The following is an 11449-nucleotide window of genomic DNA, read 5'->3' as shown; positions in this document are numbered from 1 at the left end:
TCGCGGCCCTGCACCGGTTGCTGGAGGGGACTGCGGCCCGGGGTAAGAGCACGCGGCGGGTGGCGTGCCAGCGCGCCTTCGAGGAGTTGAAGGTGGCCCTGCTCTCCGCGCCCGTGCTGGCATTTGCAGACTTTCGCCTCCCCTTTCGTCTCTTTACCAATGCGAGTGGGGGGGGGCTGGGGGCTGTCCTGTCTCAGCCTGCACCCCGCGGAGAGGAACGACCAAAACTATAGCACCTTCAAGCTGGAGCCGCTGGCCCTGAAGTGGGCCGTGACCGAAAAGTTCAAGGATTACCTTTGGGCTGTAAAGGTCACAGCCTAAACGGATCACAACCCCCTGGTACATCTGGCCACAGCGTGGCTGGGGTTAACGGAACAGCGGTGGGTCAGCTGGCCAACTTTGATTTGGGAATCAAGTATCGGCCGGGGGCCCGCAATGCCAATGCTGATGCGCTGTCCCGGCTGCCCGGGGGCCCAGGGGTGGGGGAAGTGGGTCAGGTGTCCGGCGGCCCAGCGGTAGAGGATGCGTGGGATTGGTCGGCTCTGCAGCGAGGGGATGACCATCCGTGGGCTTTGGCTGAGCGAGTGCGACAGGGGGAGCCCCCTCGGCAAGAGGAGCGGAGGGTGGCCCCACCGGAGGAGCGTGGGTGGTGGAGGGAGTGGGAGCGGTTACGGGTGGAAGGGTTGGACAATCCTGCGGAGGATGGGCCGCTGTGGCAGGTGCTGGTGCCCCGGAGGGTGGCGCACAGCATGTGGCAGCGGTACCATCAGGCCTTTGGCCACCTGGGCGCCAATAAGGACAGCGGTTCTACTGGCCGGGGTTGGGGAACGACGTTCGGCAGTGGACCGCCGAGTGCAGGCAGTGTGTGGTGGCCAAGGCCAGGCCGGAGGCACGGGCCCCCCTGGTCCCCCTCTCCACCTCCTATCCCCTGGAGGTGGTGGCCATGGACCATCTCACGTTGGGGCGCCCCGGTGATGAGTACCCATACCTGCTGGTTCTCACCGACTTGTTTTCCTGGTACGGCTGGGCAGTACCTGTACGGGACCAGTTGGCCGGAGCAGTGGTGAGGGCTTTGTGGGGATCGGTGGTGCAGCACTGGGGGTGCCCCGAATGGCTCCTCTCTGATCACGGGGCGGCCTTTGAGTCCTCCTTGGTGGCATCATTCTGCGAGCTCTATGGGTGCACTAAGATTCGCACTACTCCCTACCACCCACAGGGCAATGGGGCCTGTGAACGGTTTAACCAAACTCTGCTGTCTCTCCTGGGGTCTCTCCCGGAGGAGGAACAGGGCCGGTGGCCGGAGCGCCTGCCCGCTCTGCTCCAGGCATATAATAACGCCATACATAGCAGCACTGGCTTCGCCCCACACTATGTCCTGACCGGGCGCCATGCCCGGCTCCCAGTGGATCTGGCAATGAATGTGCCCCCCACCCCAAGGAAATGGGAGATTGAGGGGTGGATGTGGACACACGATCGTACCTTGTCACCTACGTACTGTAAGGTGTTGGAGTCAGTGTGACGGAACATAGTGAGCTAACTCGGTGAGTTTACGTTACCATTAAGCCAGCTAACTTACTGCTAGAAATAATAGGTTTTTGTTGGATATCAGATACCATTTCTTCAAGCCGACAGCCTTGCATTATATTATTGAACTCCTCGTTTGGGGCGTCCAACTGTTTCCAACTATGTATTTCAAGGTCTTCTCAGGGACTCCAGTTACGACAGATCACGACATGATTGGCAATGATATAGCATGGAGTTCAGCCACATTATCAAAGATGGCCAGGAAGGTGCAGGAGACGTGTGTGGTGGAAGGACAAAGGCAGTTAATTGTAATGGATGAGAGAATTACTAACTAATAATTGCAAATTAAGATACTATAACCACTATAACCAAGTCACCATTGCAGAAGATCACAGATGGAGTACTTTCATTAACCATGAAAATCAATTACCTCCAATTTCTGCTCATATCAATGAATCTGAATCAATGTTAATATTTTGTTTTTACAATAACACAGTATGGAGGAGGAAGTGGGTGTTTGGCATGCTAGGGGTTGGATACCGTGGAGGCAGATCTTCTAAACCAGGAGGACAAGATAATTAATTCCACTAATTGCCAGGAGAGGGTCCATCATCATCAGTGAAGAGTGACCAGCCTACCAACATGCTCTGCCTGAGCTTGGGTACACTACAGTGTTAACCACAGTGTAGCATTCATAGATGCAAAAACAGGAGCACACAATGAACACAGAGTGGGCTTGGAGAACCTAGTAGGTAATCGCACGGAGGAGCTACTGATAGACCACCAACTCATTCACGATATCACAAAACTGAACAGATAAGCATACTGGCCAGGCAAATTACATTTTTGACTAATCTGTCCAACATTATGCCTTTTAGAAACATTGATGTAAGGTTCAGTTTGACTGATGTTTAGATTCTACATGGCTGGCTGCAATCAAGTCTGCCTGTGTTAAATTGGGATAATTGAGGACATCAGGAAGGAGGAAAATAATTTTTCATGGCAATGTCATTTCTGGGTGGTATTTTTGGAGAATATCAAGTTTAAACATATAATGGGACTTAGAACTTGACCAAAACATTAGTATTGTCATGATCTGTGGTCTGTGAATTAATTTCATTGTTTATTATCGTTTATTTTAGTCATTTATTGTTTTTCATACTCATGTTTGTCTTGACAGTCATGGTATTCCTGTGTTTGTGTCTGCCTTACCATGTGCTTGTGTTTTCTTTGTCCTGAACCCCGCCCTCACCTGCCTCTGTTAGCCACGCCCCCTTCGGTTTATTTACATAATCATTGCCCTGATTGGTTCCCCCTGTTCCTCATTTTCTCTGCCTTTTAGTTGCCTCCTCTGGTTATTTAAGCTCCCCTTTGTTTGGTGTTCTTTGTCAGATTGTACCAGTATCTGCCCGTAAGGCTGGTGAGAAATGCTGTCAAATTTTTGCTCTGCTTACCTTTGCGCTGTTCTGTTTGTAGAATATTTTTGTTCCACATTCCCTGTAACTTCTGAGCTTTGGATTTTTGTGTTTTACTAGTTCTGATTTTTGGAGAATATTTTTGTTCCACGTTTCCTGTAACTTCTGAGCTTTGGATTTTTTGTGTTTTACTTTTTATTCCTGTGGTCGGCTGTTGTGCATTGTCTATTTTTGAGGACTTAATAAACCCTGTTTTTGCGCTCCATTTCTGGTCTGCACTTGGATCCTTTACCGGCATCCCCATAACAAGTATAAAGGTGAAACTTTTGTGGTTAAATTTGTGTAATACATCTGTTATTATTGTGTTGCCACTTTTTGATATCTTTGATATCTTGGCAGGGTTAGTGGGATCACCACACAACAGTGCCCGTGCGACTTGGAGTAACGGTCTAATTGAGACGAGATGGCTTGGAGAAGGCGTGTCACTCTCAGGGTCGCAAGATCCTACTGGGCCGCCGAGGGACAGGGTCGTAAGGTGGTGTTTCCCCAGCTAGCACTAATTGGATTAGATGGGGTATAATTGGCTACCAAATTTGGAGAAAAAGGGTGGCTTTTTAACAAATCTTTCCCACAGTGGGGTGCACCTCCAGTAGACAGACTGATAATGGTTATCTAAGTCCATCGCATTGTTGGGAATAAACAAAAAGGATCCTGCACTCTCTCATAAATCACCCTTCTTTGCCAAGGAAACAGGCACTGTTCCTCTCTCCTAAAAAAGTAATTTCACAGCTGAAAAGTTTTCCTACCCTATCCGAAGAGAGAAGACTCTCATCCCGAGGCCATTCCTGGAGAACCCTGCTGCTCTCGAAAAGCTCAATGGAGCTGAGGCTCATGTGTTTCAGTCGCCGGAAGCAGAAGTGTTTATTCACATTCAGAACAAAGTAGCTCACTCCGCCACCTCCTCCAGTTACAGATGGCTGGATACTTCAGACACAAGCAAGATCGCCCGTTTCTCATCCCCGAAGCTGAAAGTACTCCACAGCAGACGTTTCCTGGAGTCTGTTTGAATCGGACCTCAGCTGAAAAGGACCCCACAGACTATGCAAATTATTAGCCCATTTCCTGAATGAATCCGCATGTAAACCAAGGTCCTCGCTCACTGATTGGAAAGCCATTTGACCATACTAAGGCACAGTGGCAATTATTAAAACCATGGCCGTCTGAGTTTTCATATTATCGATGCTGCTGCAGACAGTAAGTCAACATAAATAGCAGCTAGAGTCTTTTATAACACATTCCAGTCAAACAGTGAAGCTTTAGAGACAAAAACATTGAATATACACAAAATCTATTTCACTGAAATTACTCTTACTATAGATGGTCATTAACCTTCAGTCTCTTAATTATTCAGTTAATTACAATCTGTTCTCAAAGATGAGTCTTGAACCAGGCCAATTAGACCGATGCCCATGTGCCTCCGTGCCCAAAGGGCTTTGAGCTGTCTGGTCAGAAAAACACAGGTGAAAACACTAATGGCTCTAAAGAAGGAATCCATTGACCTGCACACATGAATGAACATGATTTATTTTTGCCCATGATCAATCTGAGAGGTCCTGAACTGGAACACTGAGTGGTGGCAGACCCTGCAAGTCATGGGAGGGAGGTTACAATGCACAACAACATTTATTAAGCAAAATATTATTAGCCAATACCACTGAATTAACATCTTTACATTGGTTGATAAAACTTCTTTCAAATTTTTTTTCGTTTCGGCTACCTACCAGTGGTAAAGAACTCCAGTCCCTAAAAAATAAAGAAACCTACAATCAGGTCCAGAATTATTGGCACCCTTAATAAATATGCACAGGAGTACTGCAAATAAAAAATAGTTATTGACATAAGCTTTATAACTTGCATAACCTTTTTGCAGTATAATCATTGATATCCTTGGATTTGCACTTATGGACCCCCCTCTTCAATTCAGACCACAGGTATATTTGAACATGGATGTTGTTTTTACTTAACCATTTCTGTGTGAATCTGTCCAAAAATTACATTGAAGACCACATTGAAAGTCTCAGGGTTTTTTTCATGTAATCCTGGAAATAAACAAAGTTTTAGAAAACTTAAAAAATAAAAGAAATTAAAGTTAGTTCAAAGCTTTGCAAGAACTACTCGAAGACCAAAGATGAGTAAGGAGTGCTGGACAATCCACAATCACTTAACCTCAACCTCATTGATCATGTATGGGGGCACTTGAAGACTGACAAAAGCCAAGCATTCAGTAACATCACAATATGCTCTTTGGAACATTGTGAAATAATGCTGGGATAACATGACTCATCAGGTCTTACACAAACTTGTGGAGTCCATGCCAGCTTCAGTGCATGTTGCCTTTAAAGCAAAAAGGTGGACATACCAAATACGAAGACATTCTGAAATTAATGTTGTTTTGTCAAAGTCAACTTTTCTGATATTTTGATACAGAGTGACGGTCTGATAAATGTACACTTTGAAACCCGAATTTAAGGACTATAAATACAGGCAGAGGGTGAGTCAACATGTCAGTAAGCCTTTTTCAATGATAGGAAGGGATTTACAATGGTCTTGTAACAATGTTTTAACACAAAAACCGCACCTATTGTACCTTTAAAATATGTGCTATTTGTTTTGCTATAGTGTTTTTTCTTATGTTCTGGTTATTGTTCAATAGTAGATACCTTCTCTCCTTAATAAGTTGGAACAAACATTATTGAGTACCTGTGTGCCACGGAGGCGGATAAAATCTTTGTCCTATTACTCTGGGATAATTGACATTGCTCTCAAGCATTCACAATAATTAATGGACAAGTACTGAAGCAGAAAACATTGCTTTGGGCTGTTGATGTCTGGTTAAAATCTTATTATGTATTTGACATGAACTTCCCCAAGCAATGTGGCTCTGACTGGGAATTCCTCCAAAGTGATGTTTATCAACAAAAATGAATCCTCTGCCAGGGAACATTAATTTTTTTTTGCTGAAGGAAAGGCTCTGTGAGAATGTCATTAGTCATAATATTGCTCTGTGGCTCTGTGTAGGGAATTTTGTTGCAGCTTTATTGAGATATAAATAACAGGTAAGCTATTCTACATATTTAGATTATATAAATTGTGCTCTCTGGCTCAACTTTGTGGAAATATTTAAAACAGGAAACTTTTAATGATTTATATCTCTCAAATACCAACAATGGAAGTACAGATATGAATTTAAATATTTGATATACATATGTGTTCTCTATCAGGCAGCAATGGTACCAAACTGAGTGAAATTTAAATAATTGCAAATCTGTTGTAACTGAAAAAAATATTACTACATCCACAGGCGGCATCTACGTGGGGGCCAGTTGCCCAAAACTCTGGGGAGCATCACCCCAAGCCAAGACTTGTGATGGTCATAGGCGGCAGGGGAGTTTTCGGTTTTGTCCATCGTATTTTGGAGACCGTGCTGTTTATATGCAATGGAGGTGATACTTTGGTCTAATCTATTCTGCATAGGCTTCAATCTCTGAATGCAATTTCGGCACCCATGAATACCCTGGGGTAAAATCCAGCTATTCCATCTTGAAATTACCAGCTGCCAACTGTTTCAAAACAAACATGAGCTGGGCAAACCATGTTGAGTATGGAGCAGGTCTGAACTGTCAACCAGCTACCAGCTGCTTCAAAACCTCAGCAGGGTATACATAAGGCGACCATGATAGGTCCCTATAGGGAAAGGTTTGATTTTGGTTTGATTTTGTCTTCTCCATTTTGTTCATTCCTGAACATAACACTAAACCTGCTTGAGCTTTAGCACTGACCTTTTTCCTAACCCGTGCCCAAATTCTATCCTTAATCCTAATTTTACTAAAACACTCATTCTAACCCAGACCCTAAAACCTGAACCCAGAGCCATTAGAACAATATATTTGTTTTAAAGAAATATATTCTGGTTATTACGCTCCATTTCTCTGTTCTCTTTCATCTGATTGGTTATCGTGCCAAGTTCACCACCCTTCTGGATGCCTCACTGGCTTGCCTCGGGGAGGGTCTCTGGCCTCACGTCGCCAGCTATCCTACCATGCCTTGTGGACGCAAGAAATGATGAGGTGATGTCATTGTCACTTTTCGACCGATTCTCTTCCACCATCCACCACACAAACACTTTTGGTTTTTGTTTAACGACATTTACACTTTTACACACATCTATTAATTAATTCCTTTACTCATTTTACACATACATGCTAGCGGAAAGTCCACATGTTTACTATATCTTTAATGATAAATTCACTATTATTATTCTTTCACATATCCCCTGACATTTAATGTTGCTCTATTGAAGGTTATCTTAACGGATGTAACACCTGCCTTTCACTACTAAAAAGGCATCTCTGATATATGCATACTGCACTGAATACATGACATGTTCCCTACTGTTTGACTAATCAAAATGCAAAGCCTGGTGTCAATCATTCAGTGAAAATGAAATTTCAGTGGCTAGAACCTGTGATTTTCTCCACTGTACATCAATATGGTGATAAAAAGCTGACCTCATTTTGAAAGAGCCCTGGATTCATCCAGGAAAGTTTGTTTTGATTTGATTGAATTGTACATGCACTGAGAGAGACTTGGCGTATTTGACTTGAATTCTCAAGTGCCCTATTAAGACAGAGAAATAGCAAAGGAAGCCAAAAAATCTACTAACTGTTTATGAGATGTTTGTGCAATTACAACTTAGTGACTGCAGTGTGAAAATTAATAAAATTGAATGAATAAAGTTGTTTTTATCCCCCCTTCATTTAGAGCGAGAAATTAATGAGGTCTCATGCTTAACTCCATCAGTGTCAGCTGGTGCTATTTTTTTTACATTCATTCCTTTTTTCATGGTACAATTTTCAATGACTATGGTACCATGATATACTGTTTGAAAGCCTAAAACATATGGTTCCATCTGCCATTGCTTTAGCAGCACTGTGCCTTATTTTGTATCATGTGGGTGGCAGAACAAGCATGGGGGGGGGGGGGGGGCCTTGCCTTCCCTGCACTTTGGAAATCCGCATACACTCTAAGAAGAGAAGTGTCATTTTTATGTATAATTTTAACACATTTAGAGAGTGTGCTCAGGGACCACGCACATTGTGTTGATTTTGAAACAGCAAGTGTGTAAGCCATTTCCCATATGAGGTTAGTATGATGTAGCTAGCATAAGCCAATAGCACTAACCCATACAATGAGCTTTTTAACAGTAGGCTACTTGGTCAGTAGAACGATAAAAATGGAAGCATTCGATTATGGTCAATGGCACCAAACTTTTCTGTTGCATCGTCCATGAACAGCAAAACTCCCACTATCGGTCAATTTAAATCTTTAAGTTATATACGAGATGTCAGTGCTAAGGAGGTAAAGTGCTGCAGTGGAAGATATACCCTATACACTCACATGTGCTGGTTGTGCGAAAAGCAAACCCAAAACCGTTAAGGATTATGGGCAATCTTCCTACAAATGACTTTGCTGCCTGTTACAGGTCGAAATCCAAGCAGAGCTAAATGTCAGCTAAATAACAAATTATAATTATAGATCAAGTAACAAGATGTGCAGATGCTAAAACCTAAAAAAAGGCCTTGACAAGTTACTCAAATTAATGTCATTGTTCAATAACAGTGATTCACATAAATTGGGAATAAATACCTGAGTCACTGTATCTTCATTTTGCCAAGTAGTGAATCTAAAACAAAGATTAAGCCACAAAGACTAGGGACCTTGTTAAGCATCTCAGGAGTGCAGTTGTATAAAGGCAGAAATATAAATACTTTTTCTGGGACAATGACATTCACACACATTTTACAAATATATTTAACAGCTTTTGATGGTATTAGCAAATTATAATTATGACGGTCAACATGCACCAAAATCAGAATATGGTTCTTCAGTGTTTATGGCCTTCCTTTCAACAACAGAAAAAGTGTCTGCTAAAACAGACAGTGTCCTCCAAAATGATTGCCACCCTTGATAAAGATGAGCAAAATAAAAAAGGTTACATAAAATATAGATTGGAACCATTAAACCTGGTTCCAATTGAAGTTCCAATGTCAAACTTTGATTGAAACAGGGTGTTACAGCCAGATGAGACAAAAAACTTTGCTTTTTGTAATTCAAACTGGTCGTGGGCTTGGCATCATGCTCATGTTGAAAATGTTCCCATTGAGAGATCCTGTGATGGCCAGCAGAAGGCAAAGAGGAGTTCACCTTCACCCTTTATGCTGACCTCTGGACTGAAAAGGCTTGCAACACACAATGACCCTCATGACCCTGATCAGGAACAAGTGGGTTAGATAATGGGAGAATACATGATACATGATACAAGATGTTTAAAACAAATGAAAATAGGTTAGATGAGTCTTTTGAATGTGTGTTAAAGTTGGGCAGCTAGTTAACTTCGTGTCAGGTGTGAACACAGCATTTTTAAAAACATTAGATTTATTATAACAGAATTAAGTAAAGCTATTCTCTGTGGGAATAAAAGGCATCAAACATTATCATTGACTATAAAATATAAAACCTTTAAAAACACTTTAAATACTGGCATGCACCCTGCTAGTGAATTGAAATTGATTTCACTTCAGGGAAAAATGTACTCTATGCATTTTATTTTACAATTTGCTTACCTTTCAAAATCCATGTTATTTTCCAAAATCTGAAAAAAAAATTTATCAGTCTGTGTATTAACCTCTCGGAAACCTTAAGAAGACAGAAAGAGGAAATAATACATTTGAACTCGAATCAAATTAGATTTTTGCTCAGACAGCAAACGAGACAGCAACATCCCCTGTACTCTATTAATGACTAAAATCTAGGGCCAGCAATGTAGATGGCAAAATTTGCTGTTAGTTTCAGTGGTAGTAAACCGGGTGATAACAATATAATCCAGATACATGCACGATACATCTAGCTTCTCTCAGTTCTGACACAGTCTACAGTCAGAGATTGGGCAGGGAGGTCGAGGGGGCTGGGGGTTGCATTATTTCCCCAGTGAGGGGGGTATTAAATTTAGACAAGGGATCATGTCTGACCTGTCTTCGGCTTCCAAAATTACAAGAACCGGTTGTGACAGCTGTACAGTAGGAGGAGGATGGAAATGAGAGGGAGCATTTTTTATGAGGAAATAAAATTGCTGCCAAGCTGCTTCCTCCCACTGACCATTGGGGGAAACCTGTTGACAGTGAGAAGTGGCATGCATGCAATCATGGGGGAATGTTCCCCCAGGGAAGGCACAGATTGGTTTGTTTGCTTTATGCTCAGGTGCGACAATGGGATTTGCCGAGTGTGAGTTACATGGCCACCTATTAAGGTACAGAAATTCCACATCAGGCAGTGGCAAAATTATGGGACCCAGTTCATCTCCAACATGTTTCCCACCACTGGAAAATAAATTGTGCATATATCTAAAAGCTGTCAAATTCAACAAGGGTTTTAAGGAAAGATTATACTTTTCACGTTGAAATTTCACATTTGTCCGGTTCAATAACTTGCCCACAGTGAAAACTGTGACTTTCATTTGGATTAATTCATTTGAATTTCATTATTATGTTATATATGTGCAGCAAGAAATCTGCATCTGCGAAAAAGGGATAGGATGGCTCCTTTAAAAACCCAATTTAAATTGCCTCAGCTTAGAGCAATGGTTGGATGCCATGGGTGAGCTAGCGATAATATAAACAAACCCTAATCGCAGGAATGCCTCCCATGTCTCATTTTGAAGCTAAGAACCATGTCTTTTTCGCTTTCCTGCTAGATTGAGTTGTTAAAGGACCAATCTCTGCTCAGAGATAAAGAATCAACAAACCCCTAGAGCAAGACAGCATGTGAAGGGTTACTTCAGAGAACCCCCCTTCCCCCAGTTTAGTAGATGACCATGTCTGAAACTGAATACATATGGACTAGTTAATCTGTAAAATCAAGGGTGGAAGGTAACGGTTATGTGATCAAGTACAAAACTGGCAGGTACACGTCGAATTCACAGGAAGTACTCTTGTACTTCGGAGGACCAAAAACTGTAGTCTGCTTGGAGCACACTTTCCGTTCCCAGTAGTCATTGCATCATGACATTATAGTACAAGTGTGTCTCAAAATGTTTATGTTCTTTTATGTGAATGGTTCTTAAGTAAAGCTTATAAAAACACGAGTGCACAAGTACATGAGTGTGCAATTTGAGAGATGGCCAATGTTTTCCCAGAACTCAAAATGACATATAAGCTAGCAGCTTCCAAACAAACTGAGCTATTTTGGTTCACAAAAACATTTATATGGAGAAAATAACCATAGTTATGCAAGCATTGGATATATATATATATATATATATATATATATATATATATATATATATATATATATATATATATATATATATATATATATTGAAGTGAATGCAATGTAAGGACATTACATATAGACCTTGAAAAACTATTTATTTGCTGAATTTAGGCGCTGTCTTG

Source organism: Conger conger, chromosome 5, assembly GCF_963514075.1.
Source record: "Conger conger chromosome 5, fConCon1.1, whole genome shotgun sequence".
Taxonomy (NCBI): Eukaryota; Metazoa; Chordata; class Actinopteri; order Anguilliformes; family Congridae; genus Conger; species Conger conger.
Note: the sequence above shows the minus strand (reverse complement) of the source record.